We start from the raw sequence: 6,191 nt of genomic DNA, 5'->3' as shown, positions 1-6,191 counted from the left end.
CAGAGTCCCTTCCATGTCGAAGCAATGCCATTTTCACAGGAAGATGTGAAGTGAGATTTTACTTTGTTTTTATGGAAAAAGGCACCAACATCCTCACAGGTGCAGGCACCCTTTGCTTTCTTCTTCCAAATTCCAGAACACAATCATCAGTATCTAAGCTACTAAAAGTAAATTCATCAATCTAGTTTAATTACTTCTTACAAATTTTCCTTACAGATAAGATAAAGACTAGATCTGTATCTCTAGTTTATCTTCAAGGCATACCTTAAAAGACAAGAGGAAAGTAAACACACAATAAGAATCAGTAATACACGGGCACAAAGCTAACTAAATCAATATTAAAAATAAACAGTTTTCAAAAGAAAATATTTTATTTAGAACAATGGTCTGCTTTTAATAAACAAATATTTTTTTGCCATTAAGCAAATAATTTAGCATGTTTGAGACAAAACACCAAATATTTTGTATAGAAAAGGCTTCTACCCTCAACCTTAGTCAACTTTCCTTTCTTTTTGAACACAGTACATATTACTGCTTCCATTCTCCTGATGTAAGGTGCCTGGTGATAGCCCATGTGTTGTGGGAAGAAGTAAAATCAATGTAACACTCATTCATCTCTTCCCTTTTCAGATCAACCACATCAGCCTTTTATTGAGATGAAGAAACAAACTAGTCTGGATCAGGGTGTACATAGTTATGTAGAAAATAGTTTCCCTGAAGAGTCACCCAGACTTCAAGTACATTTTTTATGAAAAATATAATTTCCTTTTTTGTATCGCTGAGATTTTGTTGAATTTTACTTTGATGACAACATATCCTATCCTACTTCTACTAAGGAAGTTCATTCTAGAAGAGTTTTTCCCTAATATTTAAATAAAAATTTACAGTGGTTTGCCTAATAGTCATTCCTAAGGGTAAATTAGACTCTCCTTTGTTATCTTATGGGGTTTCCCAGCTGGTGCAGTGGTAAAGATTCCTTCTGACAATGCAGAAGTCATGGGTTCGATCCCTAAGTCGGGAAGATCTTCTGGAGGAAGAAATGGCAACCCACTCAAGTGTTGACTGGAAAATTCATGGACAGAGGAGCCTGGTGGGCTACAGTCTATAGCATCACATAGTCAGACATGATGGAGCACATAATCACTCGGTATCTTATAACGTGTTTAATGGCTGCTATCCTAAAATCTTACTTTGTTCTGGGGTAGAGAAGGACTGGAAGAGGGTGTTTAAAGTACTGGTAATTGTTTGTTTCGTGATTCAGGTCTTGTTACACACGTGAGTATAATTTGTGAAGATTCATCAGTGCTGATTACAAAAGGTATGCTTACTTGAAATTTGCAACGTGTACACTTAAAATTTGTATGTATACTAGTCTAAGTGTATTTTATTTGCAAAAAAGTTTACTAAAATAATTTTAAATAATGTAACATTATATCACTGTTTTATTTATATTTGCTTAAAATCATCTCCTTGGAAAAAAAATTTAATGTCTTTGAGGTCTGGAATATCAGATTATTTTAAGTCCTCAGAGCCTGAGTTTCACTTTATCCTTGCAGAGATTTTTTTTAATTTTAAAAATTTATTTATTTTAAATTGAAGAATAATTGCTTTACAGAATTTTGTTCCACTTACACCAATGGCCAGACAGCAAAACAGAAAAATCAATAAGGCAACATAAGTCTTAAATGATACATTAGATAGCATGGATCTCATTGATATCTTCAGGACATTCCATCCACATGCAGAAGAATAATTTTTATTGGGGATATCAGAAGCAGAAAAATGGAGAATACACCTGTGTCTGTGTCAACTGAAATAAAATCAACTCAAATTTTCTTTGTACTCCTTAAGGGAATTTAAATATTTCTTAAGATTTCTGCAAATTCTTGGGAATGGAAGTAGATATGAGCCATCTTTAGTTCTGGGCTTCTGATTCCATACAATTTGCTTAAATTATAGTTCCTGTGACATACTTCATATGCCATCTCTCTTTCGGGATAAATTAACTGAGATATGAAACTCACTCATTTTCTTAACTAAAAAGAAGAGCAAAATAACACTTCTAATTCTCAGAAGACATTTGATAAACTTGGCTGAAGATTGGATATAGCTAAATAAAGAAGGGCTGCATATTAAATCTGCATACACTATTTAAAATTGGATATCAGTTAGTGTTTATTTTAAAAGAAATTTAGTAATCTTCTGGTTTTAATTCTGACTCATGAAGAGCTTAGAAATCTTTCTTCAAAGAAGAAAATAATAACTGAGTTAATTGAACATTAACTTTTCTTGGGTCTCTCAAAGAACATAAGTCTGATGCATTTTTAGAGGCTGAATGTGAACTAGTTTGGAAGCTGCAGCCTTAGAGAGGCACAGATTTTTATGGACTTCACTTCCAGAGCCTGTCCCTGCTATGGTCTCATGGATCTGAGAAAGATCTCCTCCTAGCTCTTGCAGAGAGAAGGGATCAGTAACCAAAGTGAAGTATACTCAGAACATTCTCCACAGTAAAGGCCTACTTCATAGGTGAAAATATTTCTCCTTCTCTATCAAGAACTCCCATATTCAAAACTCTTCCTGTCTCATATAAGGGGTAAAAACAACAACAACAACAACAAGCTGTTTCAATGGAGAAACATTTGTAAAGATCATAGCCTAGAGACATAGGCCGACTAAAAGTTTCAGATTTAATCATGAGGTTACAGAATGTGTCTCCTCTCCAACCCCTTACCACCTCAGCCGAAGAGCTGTAGCAAAACAGTAAATTATACTTCAAAGAGTTGCAAGGCACAGCCTATGTCTAAGAAGGACTGTTTAGGAAAGTCCAAAATGCTGAGGGGATAAAAAAATCAAAGAACGTAAGGAACAGGAAGACTCTGGAATCTACAGTTACAGCAAAATTAAGTGGGCTAGACTAACTTCTGGCCAAATAAGAGAGACCTCACAGTAAGAGACCATGGTATTTCTCTCAGTTCCTATTACCTGATGCACTAAATCAGGTGTGATGGGATCAACAATAAATTGCACCAAGAATGTGAAATTGAAGACAGGTCAATAAAGACATTCCAGAGAAAAAGAACTTTTAAAAAATGGAATGGAATGGAATATTCAAACTGTGGAACAACTTCGAAAGACAAAAATACACATACTTACAATATCACAAGGATAAGATAGAATTAAGCATTGGGTTGCCATCTCCTTCTCCAAGGGATCTTCCCAACCCAAGGATTGAACCCGAGTCTCTTCTGCCTCCTCTCCTGCATTGGTAGGCAGGTTCTTTACCTCTAGCTCCACCTGGGAGGCCTCATCAATGGGTGAGAAAATAACAAATCAATATGGACCCCAAACCATTGTTACAGGAAACTCAGGAAACATCATAATAGATAAATACAAAGCAAGAGAAAAACAGCAGAAAATCTAAACCTAGGTTTATATTACTAATCATATTCAATTGTGGAAAACTTAAGACAGAGTAAAACAAAGTGAAAGCAATCAGAGAAAAATAAATACCTTACATAAGGAAAAAAAATCAAAGTGATCATTGAATAAAAAAAATGAAATTAGAATAAATGAATTAAATATTTAAAGTGTACAGAGAACAACAACAACAACAACAAAAGCCCCAGTAATCTAGAATTTTATATTAAGTGAAATTATCCTTCAAAAGTGAGGGAGAAGTATAAATTTTTGAAAAATATAAACAGAGGAAATTCATCAGGGCTAGACCTTTCTTATGGGAATTATTAAAAGACTTCCTCAGGCAGAAGAACAATGACTTAAGATCAAAGTTCAAGTCTACAAAAAGAAAGGGAAAATATTAGAGACATAATAGTAAAGTAAAAAAATATATATGTATTACTAATTGATATGAAAGATACTGTTTAAGCAAAAATAGCATTACTTTCAGACAATGGAATTTTTTTTTCTTTTTTTTTTTCCTGAAGGAATTCTAAGCTAATTTTATTGTAGTAGTTTTTGTCATACATTGACATGAATTAGCCATGGTTTTACATGTATTCCCCATCCCGATCCCCCCTCCCACCTCCCTCTCTACCTGCAGACAATGGAATATTATAGTAAACACAGATCAAATATATTGGGTCACCATAGCTTATGAATGACAGCAATGTCTTAAGGGAAGGAAAAAATTGGGAATATTTTGTTATAAAGTACCTGTACTATGTATAAAGTGATATAGAGTTATTTGAAGTTAGAATATTTGAAAACTATATTTTAAAAGAAGACCAGTGTAAGCCCAAAGCAGTAGAAGAAAATAAATAATAAACAACAGAGCAGAAATTGGTATAACAGAAAACAGAAAAGAATAGGGAAAATAGGAATCAGAGGCTGGTTCTTTGAAAAAAATAAAATCGATGATTCTCTATTCAGGATAACCAAGAAAGAAAAGAAAAGATACACATTACCAATATCAGAAATGTAAGAGGGTAATTACTACTCACTCTCTGGACATTAAAGGATAATAAAGTACTTCTATAAATAAATTTATGACCATAAGTTTAATAATTTTAATAAAATGGACAAATTTCTTGACAGTCACACACTATCAAACTCATTCAAGAAGAAACAGATACAAAAAATAAAAGAAGAAGAAGAAACAGGTAATCTGAAAAGGTCTATATCTATTAAATGAGTTGAATTAATAAATGTGAACCCTGCTATACACAGAAGTGATAAGAATTTTGCACAAATATTTCCACAAAATGAAAGCAGTGGGACATTTTAAAACTCATTCTATGATATCAGAATTACATTTATAACAAAACTAGATTTCAAGAAATGAATTCTGCAACTGATATCTCTCATGAACATAGCTGTAAAGATACTCAGCATAATATTAGTAAATCAAATCATACAATGTTTAGCAAAAGTTATACACCAACACCAAGAGGGATTTATTTCAGGTAAGCAAAGCTAATAGATTCAACATTCAAACATCAGTCAGTGTTATCTGCTACATAAAGAGCCTAAAAAATAAACATTATAGGATCATGACAATTGATGCAGAGAAAATATCTGACAAAACCCAACACCATCTACAATATTAATTCTATGGATTAGAAGGAGACTTTCTCAACTTGGAAAAGAACAGGAACCAAGAGACCTATCACTAACTTCATACTTAATGATGAGAGATTAGACATTTTTGCTTTTGATTGAGAACAAGAAAAGATGCTCCCGCTTTGCATTCATTTAGTTTTGTGTTAGAAATCATAACAAGTGCAATTAAAGAAGAAAATAAAATAAAAGCTAAACAGATTGGAAAGGAAAATAGAATTATCTTTATTACATGAGACTTGCTTTTCTAGGTAGAAAGGCCTAAAGAATTGCCCAGAAATGAAAACAAAGCTAAACTAAACCTAACCTAATAAGTTAGTAAAGCAAGGTCATAGGATATAAGGATAATATATAAAGTCAATTGGTTTCTTATCAGTTCAGTTCAGTTCAGTCGCTCAGTCATGTCCGATCCTTTGCGACCCCATGAACCGCAGCACGCCAGAACTCCCTGTCTATCACCAACTCCCGGAGTCCACCCAAACTCATGTCCATTGAGTCGGTGATGCCATCCAACCATCTCATCTTCTGTCGTCCCCCTCTCCTCCTGCCCTCAATCTTTTCCAGTATCAGGGTCTTTTCCAATGAGTCAACTCTTTGCATCAGGTGGCCAAAGTATTAAGAGTTTCAGCTTCAACATCAGTCCTTCCAATGAACACCCAGGACTGATCTCCTTCAGGATGGACTGGTTGGATCTCCTTGCAGTCCAAGGGACTCTCAAGAGTCTTCTCTAACACCACAGTTCAAAAGCATCAATTTTTCGGCGATCAGCTTTTTTTACAGTCCAACTCTCACATCCATAAATGACCCCTGGAAAAACCATAGCCTTGACTAGACGGACCTTTGTTGACAAAGTAATGTCTCTGCTTTTTAATATGCTGTCTAGGTTGGTCATAACCTTCTTTCCAAGGAGTAAGTGTCTTTTAATTTCATGCTGCATTCACCATCTGCAGTGATTTTGGAGCCCAGAAAAATAAAGTCAGTCACTGTTTCCACTGTCTCCCCATCTATTTCCCATGATGTGATGGGACCAGATGCCATGATCTTAGTTTTCTGAATGTGGAGCTTTAAGCCAACTTTTTCACACTCCTCTTTCACTTTCATCAAGAGGCCTTTTA

This window comes from Odocoileus virginianus, chromosome 24 (assembly GCF_023699985.2).
Source record: "Odocoileus virginianus isolate 20LAN1187 ecotype Illinois chromosome 24, Ovbor_1.2, whole genome shotgun sequence".
Classification (NCBI taxonomy): Eukaryota; Metazoa; Chordata; class Mammalia; order Artiodactyla; family Cervidae; genus Odocoileus; species Odocoileus virginianus.
Note: the sequence above shows the minus strand (reverse complement) of the source record.